General features: G+C 43.8%; 1 protein-coding gene and 1 long non-coding RNA gene across 5 annotated transcripts in view; one reads left to right on the top strand and one right to left on the bottom strand.

The window, feature by feature from the left end:
- Positions 1 to 17499, top strand: part of SLC22A23 (solute carrier family 22 member 23) — a 175548-nt gene that overhangs the window by 18816 nt on the left and 139233 nt on the right. The gene's annotated exons all lie outside the window — the stretch shown is intronic.
- On the bottom strand, positions 170 to 17085 carry LOC118500750. The gene is made up of 3 exons (XR_004903337.1): positions 13783 to 17085; positions 13489 to 13492; positions 170 to 180 (listed from the first exon to the last, which is right to left on the bottom strand). It is a non-coding gene; the product is annotated as an uncharacterized LOC118500750 (long non-coding RNA).

Genomic DNA, 17499 nt, shown 5'->3' on the forward strand with positions numbered 1-17499 from the left:
GGGTAGGAGTGCCTGTGGGCACCCTTCACAGGGGGTGGAGGGGGCAGGGAGAAGGAGGAAGGGAGGAGGAAGGAGGCTATGACAGGCTCACCTAGCCGAGCACCTTAGGTACATCAAGGCCGAATCCTGACAACAACCCTGCTGAGGAGTGGACCTGCCTCTGGCTTACTCACAGTGAAGCTGCAGTTCCGAGAGATTATGTAAGTGGCTAATGTGGCTAATGTGACACAGCCAAGCCAGGTGGTGGAGGTGCCCTGAATTCAGTTCTTGCTGGTACACCCCTGCCTCTGGGAGGGGCTTCTGGAGAGCAGCACTGCCTGGAGCTCCTTACCAGGAGGATTGCTGTGCCAGCTTCTCCTCTGCTGCCTTCTCATCAGGAGTGTAGGCCAAGGGTAGGGGCCTGTTTTGTTTGCTTTTGATACAGTTACAACGACGTTCTTGTTTTGGACTGACATAGGAGGACCCATAACCATATTTGTTAAGAACCTCAGGCCTTGAAATAACAACTGTGTGAGTTGTTTACTCTCTGTTCTGAGCTCTGTCCGGGCCTAGACATCTACTTCTGCAGATGCCTTCCTACTGAGGTTAATTGATCTGGTTGTTTGGGGTCTTCCATCAGGGACTTGCCCACGCTGCTGCCTTCTCCTTCCCCTTTGCCTCCTGCCACCAGAGGGCCAATGGAAGGAGGAAGAGACTGGACATTTCTGCCTCATCTTTAGGAGCCTATTTAAAACAATTTCTCAGATTTTAAAAAATGGAGGTATAATTAACATAGAGTAAAATGCGCATATGTATTTTAAGTGTAAGTTTAGTGGGTTTTGACTCATAGTACACCCATTAATCTCCACCTAAATTAAGACACAGAATTTCTGTCACCCTGGTAAATTCCCTCAAACCCATCTCCCACCCCATTGGCAACCAGTGCTTTTATTGTCATCACCACAGCTTAGTTACACCTGGCTCAGAACGTTCTCTAAATGGGATGCTGCAGTGTGTAGAGTTTCATGTCTGCTCACTTTCACTCAGCACCATCATTGAAATTTGCCCATGTTACAGTAAATGAACAACTGTTCCTTTTTTTTTTTTCTCAGTGGTATTCCATTGTGTGTGTATACCACATTTGGTTTACCTCTTTACCTGCTATGGACATTCAGGTTGTCTCCAGTTTGTGATTATGATGCATAGATTATCATGAAGATTATAATCTGAATTCTGTAAATCCTTTCTACCTCTTATTACCTTCAAGTTCTAATATTTAAAAGTTGATTGACAAGATCAGAGTAGCTAGTGAAAAATCTTGACTTTTTATAATCTAGGTAAGCTCCCTTCTTTCTCTTTTCTTTTTGGGAGTGGGAAACAGGATGGCAGGGTGCATGTGGGGGAGGAGGCTACCACCTTTAAGGGGCAGGAATCCAGTACCTGTTCCCCTGCCCTAAAGAGCTGCGGCGAACCACTCCCAGTGTGGAGGCCCCAGGAATGGCGGTGGTGGCAGGAGTATGTGTGGGTGGGGAGAAACCACAGCTAGAAATGGTGTTGCCGGTCAGCCGCTGTCTTGTCACCCAAGGAGAGTTAACCAGGTGTTCTGATGTTTCATCCTGTCTCCTGTAAGCAGGTGAGTGGCTTTGAGCAGCCAATACTCCTGCCTGTAGCCACCTCCTGCCATGTGGGATCCTTGAGGAGAACCTCCTTCTCTGTTTCCTTCTTTAAGAAGACCTGGGTCAGCCTTATGAGGCCAGGCAGCTCAAGGGTTAAAGAACCTGGAGCAAAGCCCCAGACAAAAACAGATGGAGCTTCTCCTATCGCTCAGCCCACAGCTGAATGTGGAGAGCAGCACCGCCCAGTTCCTAGAGGCCTAGGCAAGGGGAGTTCTCTTCTTATGGAACCTGCCCTGCAGGATCCTATTTGTCCCCTGCACTGGGTTCAGGAAGGAATTAGAGGAGTATTTCCCAGCAGGAAGGAGTGAGTGCGAGGAGAGTCAGCCCTCCTAATTTCTCACTGCCTGTCCAGAATCCATAAAGGAAGCAATGAAATGCAGTTGGACATTTCCCACGTTTTTAAATATACGAAAGATGTGGCTTTTAAACAGGATTTTCCCATTTCTCTGTTTGCAAATCATTCAGCATTTTGTCAGGAGGTGTGTTTTGTGCTTGCTTGTGCGCATTTGTGGTCATGCACACTCGTCATCCCGAGTTGAACTGCATTTCTTTTAAGGCAGGGTGGGCAACTGGTGGTGGGCTTCTATTGAGATAGCAGTGAAGATTGGAGGCCCCATAGTGTTCAGCATAAATGATACATTTATCATGATGGCTGTTGAAATTACTGAGTTAGCGAATAAATACAGGAGGCAACTTTACTGAAAGTTCTCCCAACACTTAGGTGTTTTGTGTTTAGAGGACTAGTTATACACAGCAGCAGGAACACTTGGTTCCTTTAGGCTTTGTTAAAGTAGTCACATGATTTGGGAAAAAGACATTTTTAAAATGAGTTTCAGTATAGGTTTTTCACAGCCTCACAGTCAACTGCACCTCCAACGCTGGGTGTTCTGGAGAAGCCTGGTGGCCTTCAGCAGGGCCAGGGCCCTCTTGCGGCAGGTGCTGCTCCCACTGAGGTCCAGGAGCAGAGGTGGGGGAGCCCGGCACACAGCACAGTGCACAGGACCCCGAGCTGAATCCCAGCATTGCCGTGTTACCACTGTGAAGCTTCCTGGAACCTAATTTGCAAAGTGGAGATGACACTTATTGCATAATCCTGTGGGGACTAAATGACATGGTCGATGTGCAGGCTCCTTCTCAGCAGAGTGTGTGCTTTGAGACACACATGTAATATGAGTCCTTATCTGCAGTCGTGTAGACAACTACTGTGCCTCATACAGCTAACCACAATTTCCTGACCATTAACTTGAACCTTTAGAATAAGAAGCATGGGAGTTCACAGGGTGCAGTTAAGACCAGCCCTGGCAGTGACTGTCTTCATGGCATGTGGCCAGCCAGCTGAGCCGTGGACACTCATGGCTGCTCTGTTTTCTTACTTTCAGAACCCTTCTTCCTTTAGCCCTCTATCACACCCAGCTATTCGACATCTCCTTCTTTAGGTGTAGTTCCTCGGTGCCCTAAAATGCCTTCTTTCTGAAAATTTTCTTGTTCTCGTCCTACTTTCTAAAACACCTGGACAACTAACCTTACCTAAGAGAGTGAAGCAGTTCACACCAAGGTATCAGTGACTGACAGGGATAATCCTCCTTCGGGTTCATCCATTTCTTTCAGCCTGTTGATCAACAGCCTGCAGCTATAGGTGGTATATTTTTATATTTCTGACAGCAGCAGCATCAAACAAAAGCCAAAATAAGGTTTCATTTCAGTTAACATTTTAATTCTATTTAAAAGTTGTTTCTGATAAATTCTCTACTCCGCAGCATGGTATGCAAGGACCCCGCAGGATCTGCCCCCTGCTTGTCTCCACCCTGCTCTCTAACTCAGTGTCTGGCCCCAGTGCATGCCCCCTCCCTGCTCCACAGCTCTAGTCTCTTCCAGTGCAAGGAACAGTCTTGTCACCACCCAACCCCCATGCCTGTCTAGGCCTTGGGAATTAGAAGAGAAAGTCACTACTAAAATGGACTGAAACGGAACCTTAGGCTCTTCTGTGTTCTCACAGCCCAGTATATGCATCCACTGTCACAGCCCGTTACTTCTCATCTTGTCAGTTCTGACGCACGGCCTGTTCTCTGCACTTACACCCTGACCTCAGGAGTGAAGACAGCACTTTCTGCACTGCTGCTTCCCTGGGGCCTGGCACTCAGTAGGTGACCAAACAGTCGTTAAACACTGAAGCTGTGCTGTTTTCTACAACATGTGCATGAGGTCCCAGTGGCCTGTATCAGCATGCTGGCTGTTGGCCAGTGACACAGAGGGAGAAAACCATTTTTCAGAAGGACAGAACTTGGGGTCACCTGCCTTGACCATTGTGTGAAGTTGAGGGTATAGGTTGAGGGAGCAGGTGACTGTGTGAGGTAGGAAGTTGTGATTACTTCCCCTTTTTTGTGATCAACATCTCCTGTACTGTTTCACTCAGAGGCAACTCTGAGAAGAAAGGGTGTCTCATGACAAGGAATAGTCTCTCCAACAGAGATAAGATGCTGTATAGAGAGGTCTGGACTGTGGAAAAGATTTTCTTGGGATTATGTTCCCTTAGACTGAGAATATACAGGAAGGAAGTGGTTGCTCTGGTACCTTCTGCTAAGACACAGGTGGCAAACACAAGGCCCACGGGCCGAATCCTACCCTCCACTTTGTTTTATCCAGCCTGGCACCTTATTTCTACCTGGCGGCAGTGCCAAGTTCTCGCTTAACTGTTAAGGGGTAGTTGCATTTATACAGTCCTAAAGTTACATTTGGCCCTTTGAAGGCAACCACAAGGCTGATGTGACCCCTGACGAAAATGAGTTGACACCCCTACCTTACACAGAGGAGAAAGAGTGAGGGATGCCTAATGGGAGAACTGGTCATCCTGTGAAAATCTTTGTCAAGTCTGCTCTGTTGAATCAGTGGTTAGTGGGGAAGCATTATTTTGGATTGTCTGTGAGCTGTATCTTTTCAGACCATGCCATAGGGCTGGGATAGAATTCAGGTGCCCTGGCTTAGCTAAGCAAGGCCAAGCCCATGGAATCACAAATACTGATTGCATTTAATATTGTACTATAGCAGAAGGATGATGGTTTTCAAAAAAACCATCAGAAGCAAAACAACTGCTTATCATGTTCCTCATAGGGGGCTTCCCCACTGTATCCTAAGTGCTATGACTCCAAATCCATCAGCAGCAGGAGGACATCTTCTCTGCAGCTAGTCGTCTGAGGCCCGCCACCAGTACGAAGTCCTGGATCGTTCTCCAACCTGGGGGTAGTGGGCAGTGCAGCAGAGCTGGAGGGCCACTTTGCAGACTGTCCGAGGACCCTGACTCGGTGACATTGCAGCTACTTTGGGTTCAGACAGTCTCCGCCTTTTCCTCTCTCTTCTTGCTGGGGTTCAAATTGTGTAGTATATTCTCCATTTCCATTTCCCACACATCTGGCCAGGCCCTCTGTGGGTTCCTGGGGTCTGTCCTCAGGAGAATTGGTCCACAGTATAGTGAGCAGTACTCTTCAGGGAGATGGTTCTGGCTTTGGCTTAAGGATAATTTTAAGATTTATTTGAGAAAATACCTTGAACTATCTGTCAGTTAACATATTCCCCAGGATGTCAGAGGCACCCAGAGTAGAAGGTGAGGGCCCTGTCCATGCCCAGGTCCCTGGGGCTCGGCCACCGTTCTTCCCCACCTGCCCCCAGGGACCGCACCTGCACACTGTGCTCTCTGCAGACGCAAACTACACGGTCACATTTTGCTGTCACGTTGCCAGTTAGGCGCGGTGTTTTTAAGAGATTAATAGTTAGTTCAAGGAAAAAATTGAAAAACACCCTTTTAGATATAGAAGTGTTGTTAGCTCTTGAGAACCAACCTACTTTTTTTTTATTTTGGTCAAAGATATAGTATATTTAATGAACCATTGTGGGAAGTCTGGGAAATGGCACTGTGCTGCTGTTCTCGGTGTGCTGCTGGGAGGTCAAAGTGAAGGGCATTGCATCCTGAACTGTGGTGAAGGACGGGAAAGGCCTGGAGAACCCCATATGGAACTGTGCCTGTTCTCCCCCCAGCCATGCTCCCTAGCTGCGAATGCAGTAGGACCCTGGGGGTACCCTCTGTACCCACCTCCCCCACTTGCTCTTCTGGTGCTGGCTGTGCAGACAGGATGTAAACTGGTAGCATACCCCTTAGTTCAGATCAGTTAGGGGTAAGGCTAAATGAACAATGCAGACTCCCAATGTTAAAATCCTTTTTGAAAGCAGTTTTTTTATTCTTATATTCAAATATTACTTACCATCACACATAACCCCCCAAGGAGCTGCTTAAATGACTGACAAAATTAATGAGTCATAATCACCTTGTGTCAGTTACTACACTAGACACTTTACATTATTTTGCACTCATGACAAACCTTTATTACAGGGTTTGTGACCCCGATATCACAGCTGTTGCAACTGAAGACCCAAGAAGTGAAATAACTTGCCTAGGGTCACAGGATGATCGAGGGAAAGCTACCAAGAATCAAAACTCAGTCTATCTAAGTTAGAACCCGTGCTCTCACCATGATGCCCAGTTGCTCTCGACAGTCTCAGCCTCCATGTCAGTCCCTAAGTTCCTCACCTCCAGGCTCTTGTTTATCTGTGATGCTCTTCCTCAGAGGTGATGGTGAGCTGTAGCCCAGGTCAAGTGCAATGAAGACAAAGAGCAAATGGGTAAAAGTTCAAAAAAGCGTGCCCCATTTCTGTTAGACCATTTGTTGAGTTCAGTAACTTTGGGACACAGTGTGGGCTGGGTGCAACCTGAGGGTTTTGTGGACCTTTATTTTAGTAGGTTGATGTCGGCTGTCTCCAGGGCAAAGGCCATCAGTTAGAGTCACAGTTGTGCTAGCTTCCAGTTTGAGTTGGACAAGACAGACAACATCCTTGTTTGAAGAGGCCCTTTTACTTTGTATCATTCACATCCTTTGGAAATGATTAGACCAGTTGAAACAGGAAAAAAACTGGTTTGGCTTCTCAACTACTCTGATTTATAAATTATAAAAGGAATGATTATTTGACAGCAGGCCAAAGAGTTGGTCTCAATCAAAATGTTGAGTTAATTTTTAAAAAATCCTTTATGCTGGAAGTGTTTTGGACTAGAGTGAAGGTAGACAGAATGACCATGAGGGTAGGAAATGCAGTTTCTTCTTACTGTCTTGCTCGGCAGTAACTGATGTGTGAGGTGTGTGGGAGAACCACTTGTCCCTGTGCATTGATTGGGGTGAGCGGTCAGGAAATGAGATTTTCCATGGAAGCCTGGGGTGCAGCGACTGAGGAGGTGCAGCAGAGCCCGAGGAGACCTGGGCTCTGCCCACATGTGGCTAAGCTTCAGGCTTTGTTATTTTGAGTGTCACATAACCTCTCTGGGCTTCAAGTTCCTTGTTTTTAAAAGTAGGACATTGGCCTTGACTTTTTCCAGCATTTCAGCATTAAAATTCTATAAGGTACTGTGATATTTTTAATAGGTGCCATGTATTAAATACCTGCTGTTCACAGGCACTTTATAAGTTATTTTTGTTTGGTCACCATAACAATGAAATAACAGCAAAGCCCGTCATACTTCCATAACACTGTGCTTCCGTGTACATGAAGTGTATCTAATACCTGACAAGACAAATGCTATAACCTGTAACAATTTAATATAAACCAGAGAATTGTTTTTATTTGCATGAACTTGGGCTGTTTCTTTGAGTTTATTGGGGAAAGAACATGTTTTAATCACACATGGATTTACTTAAAAGCCATTTCACCTTAGACTAGTTGCTTCACCTCTCTTGGTCTCAGTTTCCTCACCTGTGAAATGGACACGCTGGTAATCATGTCTGTGTTGTGGGCCTGCTGTGGTGGCTGAGTGAGAGAACTTAGAGCAGTCAGCAGAGTGCTCGGACCATGGGGTGTGTTAACAGATCTTTGTTTCCTTTCTTCTTAGAACAATGCCCAACTTATATAACAGATTTGTTCTATAAAGAGAGAATTGCTTGGGCCCTGGCTGGCGTAGCTCAGTGGATTGAGCACAAGCTGCGAACCAAAGTATCTCAGGTTCGATTCCCAGCCAGGGTACATGCTTGGGTTGCAGGCCATAACCCCCAGCAACCACACATTGATGTTTCTCTCTCTCTCTCTGCTCCCTCCCTTCCCTCTCTAAAAGTGAATAAATAAAAATCTTTAAAAAAGAGAGAGAGAATTGCTCATTGTTTTAAATAAATTTCTCTATACCCAATATTCTATTGGCTTTTATAATAAAGCTATACTTATCTTTCTCTGGGGAAAATTACTGATAGTGAAAAGTTTGGTGGAAACATTTAAAAACTAAATTGCCTATATAAATGTTGTATAATAATTATGTATTAATTATTTAAATTAAATTATAATCACAGAGGAAAAAGGATTAAGATGCTTTGCACAATGAACACATGCAGATGCAAAGAACCTTTGACTTCTGGGAGTGGCAATTTCTACATGACATTATCCCTTTGTACCTCCTTCATGCCACACATTGGCTTAGGGACTCGGGGTATAGACATAAAGCATGGTCCCTTTCTTTGAGGAATGCAGTCTGGTGCTGGAGTCTGGAGTTGGCAAAATTCCTATGAAGGGCCAAATAGTAAATGTTCTTGGCTTTGCAGGCTGTATAATCTCTGTTGTAACTCAACTCTGCATAATTCCAATAAATTTTACTTTCAAAACAAGTGTCAGGGCTGTTTGGCTCAGAGGCTGCAGTTTGCTAACCCCTGAGCTAGTGAAAGTCAGACTTGTAAACAGCCAGCAATTATAATATATTGTGATAAATAGTCTGGGAGTTTCTGAAGAGTACAGGATGCCATAGAAGTACAGAGAAGGGTCACCAGGTCCAGCCTCAGAAAAAGAGACCCCCTCAATTGAGTTTATTAAACTTGTTAGAAATATAGAAATATATTCATTTGAATCTTTGTAGTTTTGTACCCCTTTACTTAATTGCATGCTTTCAAAGATAATTAATAGATGCTTATTAAAAGAAAAAAATGCAAGAGAGCCTGCCATACTCTCTGACCCCAACCTAGGTGATATGCAATGTTAAATAATTTTGGTGAAATGAGCTTTATCCTTTGAATAGCCATTGATCCAAAAAAATTGGGGGTGTGTGGATATTGTGGGCAGATACTGAAGAGTGAGGCAGCAAAGGGCAGTGAGGCTCTTTAGGAAATGGTGAGTATTTTGGTGGGGCTGGCTCATGGTAGGGCTGGCAGCAGAGGGGTTGGGCATGTGAACGGGATGAGGGGATGACAGATGACAGAGTTGAGTCGGGTCATAAAGGGAGCTTAACAGGGCTGTGTTAAAGTCAGGGTCATAGCCTGCCAGGCAGTGGGAAGGGATTGAGGCATTTGTTTCTAGCAAGTGAAAGATGATTTTCCTTCTGACTCTGAGTTAGTGCAGGATTGATCACACCTGAGCAATCATCAGTCCTTCTCATTCCAAGAATTTTCTGATCCTAATGTCAAATGTTGCCCTTGGACATTGGCTCCTTTCCAGAATTAATGAGACCATTTTAGATGTTAATGTTATAGTCCAGTTTTGCTCATGCACTTTACTATACCAAAGGATATCTTCTATTAGCACATGAAACAACTTCAGTTTCTCAAGTTAAGGGTCTTTGAGTTACTTAGTATAAATCAGCGTGCTGGAAGCCTGTGTTGCTGGTATTCACTAAGGACATTAGTGTTTGCTCCTGTTTAATGCTCAGGGCTGTGAGGTTGTTTTTCTTCCTTTCTTTTTTTTTTTCTTCCTGGTTTTGCGATAGACCTCTTTTATAGCATTCACTTTTAATTTCCCTTTTTAGAGGTAGTTGGTGAGGGCCATTAGTAAAATATGCATTGCAGAATTTGGAGCAACTTGCCAAGGTTTGGGGCATGAGAAGGGTATTGCTTATAATCTATGCTGCCTCATGGGATATATATTCAGCTTCACCAAATGCCATCGGGGGCATTGTACCAAATGAATAACATTCAATAATGTAAGCTTCTGCTTAAATTATATGTATCTTTGTTTTCTCTAAGAAAAAGTAAAGAGAAAAATGAGTGCCTCCTAATATTGTCCTCCCAAAGGTAATCCCACATCGGCTACCTTGGACCGGTTTGGGTGGGTTTTTTTCTCTTTCCCTTTCCACTATGAAAGGTGAAACTTGCCCTTTGAAAAATGCTCAAATTCAATAAGAACTGGAAAGCTCCCAACGCTTGTAACTGAAGCAGTGTGTTTCCTATTTCTCCTCCTCCAGGAAGACAGCATGGCAGCCAAGGAAGCAGGCAATAAGAGTTGTCATTGGAAGAAAAAAAGAACATGGAGATCATTGTGTGAGGGGGTTAGAATGAACCCCAGATTACCACATTAGTAAAAAATGGGACCATGTGAAGTTTAAGAAATGTAATCAGCTTTAATGCTGTGGTTCAGAGTGGGTTTCCTGCAAACAAGTGGGAATGCAGATTGGCTAGTCAGGGTGTGCCTTCCATTGTAGCACAAGGAGGCTTGCAGATCATAGGTGGCAAACACAGGCCGGTGGGCCGAATCTGGCCCTCTACCTTGTTTTATCCGGCCCTGCACCTTGTTTCTACCTGGCAGCAAGGCTGAGCTCCTTGCCCCTAAGTTAAGGAGTAGTTACATTTATAGTCTTAAAATTACATTCGGCCCTTCGAAGGCAACCGTGAGGCTGGTGTGGCCCCTGGTGAAAATGAGTTTGACACCCCTGCAGTAGATTGTGGTACAACTATTTTCCTTAACGTGCCATGTTTGGTTTTTTGGCACTAAGTTAGAACTAAGTTAGAAAAAAAGGTGAGGAGCAATTTGAGCAGCAAACAAAACTAAAAAATTCTCCCACAGTACCTGGCAAGGATGTTCATTATGTCATTAAGGAAGCTTGCAAGGATGCCAGCTCTAACAAGCAGCTGTGTTGGCTACTGTGGAAAGTGAACCTCCTAAAACTGGAGGATGAGCTTTGGGGCAAAAAGTTGAGAATAATTTTCAAAACACATGGCATAGCTTAAATTTTGATAGAATCTTTTAGGAAGAAAGGTTTTTATACTGCTAGATTAAAAATCCTGAAAAACACAGGGTAGCATAGGCTGCCTAAACATTGAGAAGCTGATTGTAGCTAATGTGCTTCATCGGTCCAGCTTGTGCAGTGCTCCTTTCGTCTGTCCGTGACTGATCTGCAGGGTCGGCCTGTGTGCCCACGAGCACGTGTTCATCTGTTGTCTTGCTGTTTCCACTGTTTCTAGTTAAGAAATGCAGGGCATGGCAGGGCCGTGGTATATAAAAGTGGTTCAAGCTGCTGAAATACCACTTTAGGAGGAAAAATGGTTGCAGAAGATTGCTCACCTGATATTTCTTTAAATTTCTACAACTCATTAAGGAATTTTTATTTTATTTAAGCTTTTGAAATTTTAGGGAGTATTATCTCCTTTGTAGTGCTGAGCAGAAATGTGTCATCCTTTTTTCTTAGCCGTCTGTTCTTAGGTTGTTAACAGCTGACTTGCATAGTGACTGGTAAAACCCTCCTGGTTTCTAATGGAGTGAGCTCAGTGGGGATCTCCACTACGAAAGATGAAACTTGGGGGAGATTTTTCATTTAGTTCCCTAGAAATTTTTTTTGCTTTAGTCAGTATGCATTAACATAAGCAAACTTTCAGGCTATGAAGACCTGGTTTGTCCCCAGTCACTTTCCAAACAAGCTTTCTCTAGGCCCGAGTTCTTAGATTGTGGTAAAACACACATTTCTGAAAAGGTGGAAAAGGCTTAGGTTGTTATTTTCTGTTTTTAATTGTTTTGTCCTACCCTCGCCAACATCATTTCCACCTACCACCATGGTAGTTTACATTGCATTTACCTATATTTTTTTCTCTCATTATAAAGTTTATAAGTAATTGTAGAAAGTTTGGAAAAGTCAAAAGTATAAAGCTGAAAATAAAACTGTCTTAATTCAACCCTCCAGAGACAGTCACTTCAAATATTGTGGAATGTTGTCTTCTAATTTCCCCTGCATACATAAAATCTATTCACTGCTTTTTTATTCTAAGGCATTCTCATACCGTTATATAGTGAACCTTTTTTTCTCAATCATTAGTTTTCAAAAGCAAAATTTTAATGGTTCTATAGTATTGTTGGACATTTAGTCGAGTTCCCTTTTTTTTTCTTGTGTAAGTTGCACCCCTTGAACACCGTTGTACTGGGACCTCTGTGGGCATCTGATAATTTCCTTGGGAAGAAGTTCACGAAAGCGAATTGCTGGGATGGGGAGTATACACTGTTTCAAGTCATGTCATGCCTATTGCCAAACTGCCTTCTGGAACCACAGTGCCTAGGTTATACTCCTAATGCAGATTTGCACCTTTTTGTTTCTCCTGCATCTTTGGGAAATTTTAAAAAATTATTTTTAGAAAATGGAATATTAAGTTTTGATTTTCACTAGTGGAATCGAGGGTTTCCCAAGTAATTTTTAGCCATTTGTTTCATATTTTGTTCATTGTCTTGTTGCTCTACTTATTTCTAGTTGGAATATCAGTCTATATTGTTATGTAAATACTTACATATTAAGGATATTAACCCTTTGGACATTGTAGGGGAGGAAAAAAAACTTTTTCCTTTTGCCTCCCTAGGTTCTGTGGCTGGGGCCCTGAAATTCACACTGACAAAAACAGGTTAAGAAGAAAAAAAGCAGTTTATTAACATGTGCAGCTAGCATGGGTGTGGGAGGGCTCCATGACGAGTGGCGCAAAGAGCAGGTTACAACTCGGGCTTATACAGCATCTCAACAAAAGAACAAAAAATAGGTAGCAAAGCAACAAGACAAAGGAAAAGGGGATTAGGCTTTTAGGGGCAGCACACTTGGGAAGGTAAATATATGAGGGAAACTAATGGAAAATGAGGGCCATTTTAGTAAGATGACTTCCTGTCATCTTCATGGCCATACAGTTCCCCCAGGATTGAGGATCTATGGCAGCCCTCGTTTCTCAGAAATCTCTGCTGTAGTCAGACAAGCCAGGCTTTGAGAGGGCTTCTTTCTGCATCTGTTGATTCTCATTTGCCTCCAGTTGAAAATTATCCTCACGCTGAAGTAGCATCTTTTGGGGTGGCATATTCTGATCCCATACAATATATTTTACAAAATTGTTTATGGCATTTTGATTCATGCATTTTTTAATTAATTAAAATCAATAATACTTAAATAGTAACAGTCAGTTAAACTTATAAAATCTATCAGTCAGTCTTTCCTTAGGTAGTTTTTTCATCTTAGTTTTTAATGTTAGGGATTCCATCTTTACTTCACAATTGGATAAGTAATGTTTCCTTCCAATGTGTTTATGTTCTTCTTTTGTTCTCTGTATTTATGTTCCTTCCTTTTTATGTTCTTGTTTTACATTTTACTTTATTATAGTATTCATTAGTGCTGAAAATGAGGTTGTTTTCTTTATCTCCCACTTGTTTCCCATCTTCATTAGAAATTTCATTAGTTTCCTTGATGAATATTTCTCTGGCAAGTCAAACAATTAGATTATTCCTTTGAAAATAATATAAATTTTCTTTCCTTTAGTGTATCCTTAAAAATACATAGGTAGAGAAAAATGGACCAGATTTTCTATAACCTTTGCCTTTTTTATTTTTTAAGGAACATGTGCAACTAAAATTGAGAACACTTCTTAGGGTACATTTTCTCACTGTTTAGTTCTGGCTCACAAGCATCATGGGGCACCCCCACAGACATCCTGGTGTTGGAACATCGGCAAAGAAGGCAAGCCCACAATTATGAAATGGGGCCGTGACTATAACGCTTTTATGATCTTGTTAGAACTTCCGATGAAGTGTTAACAGGCCTAATGAGAGCGGTGCTTTCATTGCTGTGTAGGGAATGGATCTGAGGAAGGCTGCAGTTAATGCCTCAAGGCTCTTGTATTAGTTCAGGAAGGGAGGATGGCAACACCCAGTTCTGTGAGTTCCATCCCAAGAGAATTTAATCAGGGAATAGGGTTCACTTTGCAGGTAACAGAAACCACAGTAGGTATTGGAGGAGCCAGAGACTGAATACAGGGAAATAGTGCTTAGTAAATTGTGGAGCAGCTGAAGCCTAGCCTTCCAGGAGGATTCCTAGAACAGCTCCCTAGACTGGGGAAGTGGGATTCTGTCTCCGTGTGACCTCTGGCTCCAAGATTACAGCTTAGCCACTCTGGACCAAGTTCTACTGCCAGATCTGACCAGCAGAATGGGTGTCCCACTTACTCCCTGCTTCACATGCTTTCTAATTCAAGTCATCATCCCAAAAAATTAGAACTAGGTTGTGCACTGAAAGTTATTTTGGGCCATGCAGCTAATTGGCAGAACCTAAATCACATTTGAAACTTTACCTGTAAGGGAGTCTGGAAGGTTTTTTTGATTTTTGTTTGTTTGTTTGTTTTTGTTTTTTTGTGGGCTTTGCAGCCCATACACCAGAAAGATGGTGCCTGAACCCCTAGCACATGCCCATGAATCAGGTTGTTCAAGTAGAGATGGAGTGTGAGGGAGAAGTATAGGATATGTGTGCAAGGGAAAATTCTTGGAAGTGGTGGCTGATTAATGGAAGGGTGGTGAGAAGAGGGAGGTGACAAGGGTGATGTCAGAGGCAAACCTTTCGCTTTAAGTCCTGGTTTGGCATGCTTTAGATTTTTTAAAGTCCCTTAGTCTTTGCTTAGTAAAATGATCAATTACCGTAGTGGAGCAAACAAATTTCAAGAACAAGGTAATCTCAGAGCTTTCTCATACTTTTGAGATTCCCTTGAAGATAATACATCTGAATATATTTTCTTTTCCCAGTACATTTTTGCAAATACAGACGTAGAAGTCAAACAAGGGATGTTGTCTTACTGGTGCCACTACCCCACCCCTCTGGGTTTGTGGAATGTGCCTCGGGGTGGCTCTGCAGGCTTCAAGAGGGTTGTGATAAGCAGAACCTCACCTTGGGGCTGCTGGGGCCTGGAGTCAGCTCACTTGTTGACTCAGAGATGCTGTCTACTTCTGTGCCTAATTGAGGGGATTGATGCAACAGAAGGCTGCTTGGTCCCAGATCCCCTGGGCCCCGCCCCAGGCTGAGAACAGCAGTGCCTAAAAACTCTTCCAGCCAGGCTTTCTTTCTTTACTGGCTGTGAAAGTGGTTCTGTGTCTCTCTCAACAGTTTTAATCTTCCACTTCAGAGTTGTTAATTGATAGAGACTGCATTGAGGAGGCCAGTGAACATCTTATTTGGTAGTACCTAAATTGAGTCTTGGCTGCCCAAGGTCAGCTAGAGTTATTATTCAGGTGGCTGAGTTCACAACAGTATTGGCAATTTTTCCCACCTCTCCAAATGCTTTTATAAAAATCTCTTGTCTCCTGGCCACATAATGTAAGTGTAATGTGCTCCTTTGTATCACTTCACCTCAAGTAAACTCATCAATGAGAAGTCTGGGTAGAGACCCAAGCCAGTGACTCTCTGCCACAGAGTCAGCAGCTGGTGCTCTCCTCAGCAGCAGCCTGGGACCAGGAGTGCCCCTCTCTTGCCAAGAATGTGCCAGGCTGAGGCACAGGCAGGTGTGGTATGATTGGGCTGTTATGATTACAGGTGTCATAGCACTTCCTCTCCCAGGTTAGCCAGCTGTGCTTATAGATGTAGCTCTTACTCTTGAAGTCAATTACTTTGTGCCCAGGTTCATGTGCTGGGCAGTGAGGAGAGGAAGCACCTCAAGGACGGCTTCAGTGTATAAACCTGCAGGGGAAGCAGATATACACACAGTTAGTTATGTTGCTGTAACTCACAGTATAGGCAGAGCCTGCATTCCAGAAGTTATAGGTTGCACGCTGAAAGCTGTTTATTATTAAAGATATGTTTTCTTCTAGAAATGATATATATATGAATGTTGGTTTTCCAGGTTTACCATCAAAAGCCCACTTAACTCATGATCTAGTTTTACAATCTGCATTTGCAGTACGCAAGAATAGCCAATGCTAATGTGTGTGATTCAGGCAGCGTTTGGCTGCACGCTGCCCTTGAACCTCAGCCCGGTACTGCGAAGCTCATTCATCGTCTCCAGGATGGCAGGGAAATGGCAGGGCCTGGCTGGCCAGTGGTTCTCAGACTTGAGCAGGCATCAAAATCACCTGGAGGGCTTGTTAAATTACCTCTACCACTTACCTCATTCTGGAAGTTCTCATTCAGGGATCTGGAGTGGGCCTCAAGAATTTGCATCTCTAACACATATCAGGTACTGCTGTCACAGAGACCACACTTTGAGGACCACTGGAATAGGCATAGGAAGAAGTCACACATTTAAAGAATGCCTGTATTTGAATTCATAACGATAAGGTTCTGTGCACCCAGCAGTGCCCGACTCCCCAAACACGTGGACAAACGTGGACAGCAACACACCTCAAACCATCCCCTATTGACAAGGCTCTTCACGGTCAGTCTGTGCGGGCATTCCCTTTCTTCCTGAGCCTAGCATTGGCCACCAGTCTGGAAGTTGGTGAGGTAGATGAGTTAGTCACTCTCCCTGGAAAGTTGGAAGTGCCTTGGGGGCATCAGTGAGCAAGTATGTGTCCCAAAGAATCCAGGGAAAAATGTGACAGGCAGCTAGCTGCCTTCCTGTTTTGTCTGGGCTAAGTGCCTTTCTCCAGAGTCTGGTGTAGAAATTCAGCTTTTCCCAAAGCCCACTGAGCTGAGACCCACAGCTAGGAACTCCTGGGGGTCTCCATCAGACTTTCCAGAGATTCACCTGAGCTTACAGTGCCCTTTGAGGATCCCCCACATTATACTCTGGGTCTCGAGATGGACAGAAAGGGGAAGATATCAGAGAAGGTGGAGCTAAGATCAGATCTCAGCCCGACCTTCTATATAGCCCACGCCACCCCCACGAATCCTGTGTCTGCTTCCAGAACTTCTGTTCTGAACTCCCCACTCCCTTAACTCCACTTTGCATCTATCCAGCCTCTTTCTTCCCTACCCCTCCCCACTGACCTGGAGTAACTCATGCTTACCAGAACTGGAAGCTTCAGCCACTTCTTTTCACAAGACAGAGGGATTTGTACCACTGATGTGGGGACATGGGTAGGGGACTGCTGTCTTTAAAGTGCCATCTGCAGAGACTGTCGTCATTTGCCCTTGAGCCCAGAATTAGCTGTTTGGGGTCCACTGGGACACACATCACTTTGAGGGAATAAACATGCATTTCTCTCCGGCTTCCACAAAAGGAGAAAAGAAAATTTGGAGGGTTATTTTATTTGTTTATTAAATAATAGAACTTAATTGTAAATAGTCTAAATGTTGTATCCAATAACTGATCGGCTTTCTCTCCAAGTGGAGCTTTGGGTAGGAATATGGGAAAACACAAGGGACATGTACATGGAAAACAATACAAATGCTTAGTTAAAGTTGATATTTCAACATTTGCTATCAACCCTCTTTATTCTTAAGACTACTTGTGAAGTTTGTGGAGTTTTGGGAAATGGAAACACAGAACTTGTTATAATTTCCTCACCCCATTATGATATCTGGTGTAAAAAGTTGTCACGGCCTTCCTGTCTGCTGGGCCGTGCTCATGGGTGCTGGTGACCAGGAACCCCGGACTCCCAGCCCGCTCGCTGCCCCACAGGCTATGTTCCCTGTGGTAGCTGGGACAGAAGGAACACACATCCCCAGATTTCATGGGGGTACTTCCTGTAGACTTTTATAATCTGCCTCAGACTAAAACATTACACTGCCTTCCGTAGGCAAATTATATTTCTTGTTGGATTTCCAAAATCATTGAAGAGAGTTTTAATGGTGCATATGACATGGCGCTGTGAATGGTGTCATGGTCCTCACCGCAGTTGTTGT

This window comes from Phyllostomus discolor, chromosome 5, assembly GCF_004126475.2.
Source record: "Phyllostomus discolor isolate MPI-MPIP mPhyDis1 chromosome 5, mPhyDis1.pri.v3, whole genome shotgun sequence".
Taxonomy (NCBI): domain Eukaryota; kingdom Metazoa; phylum Chordata; class Mammalia; order Chiroptera; family Phyllostomidae; genus Phyllostomus; species Phyllostomus discolor.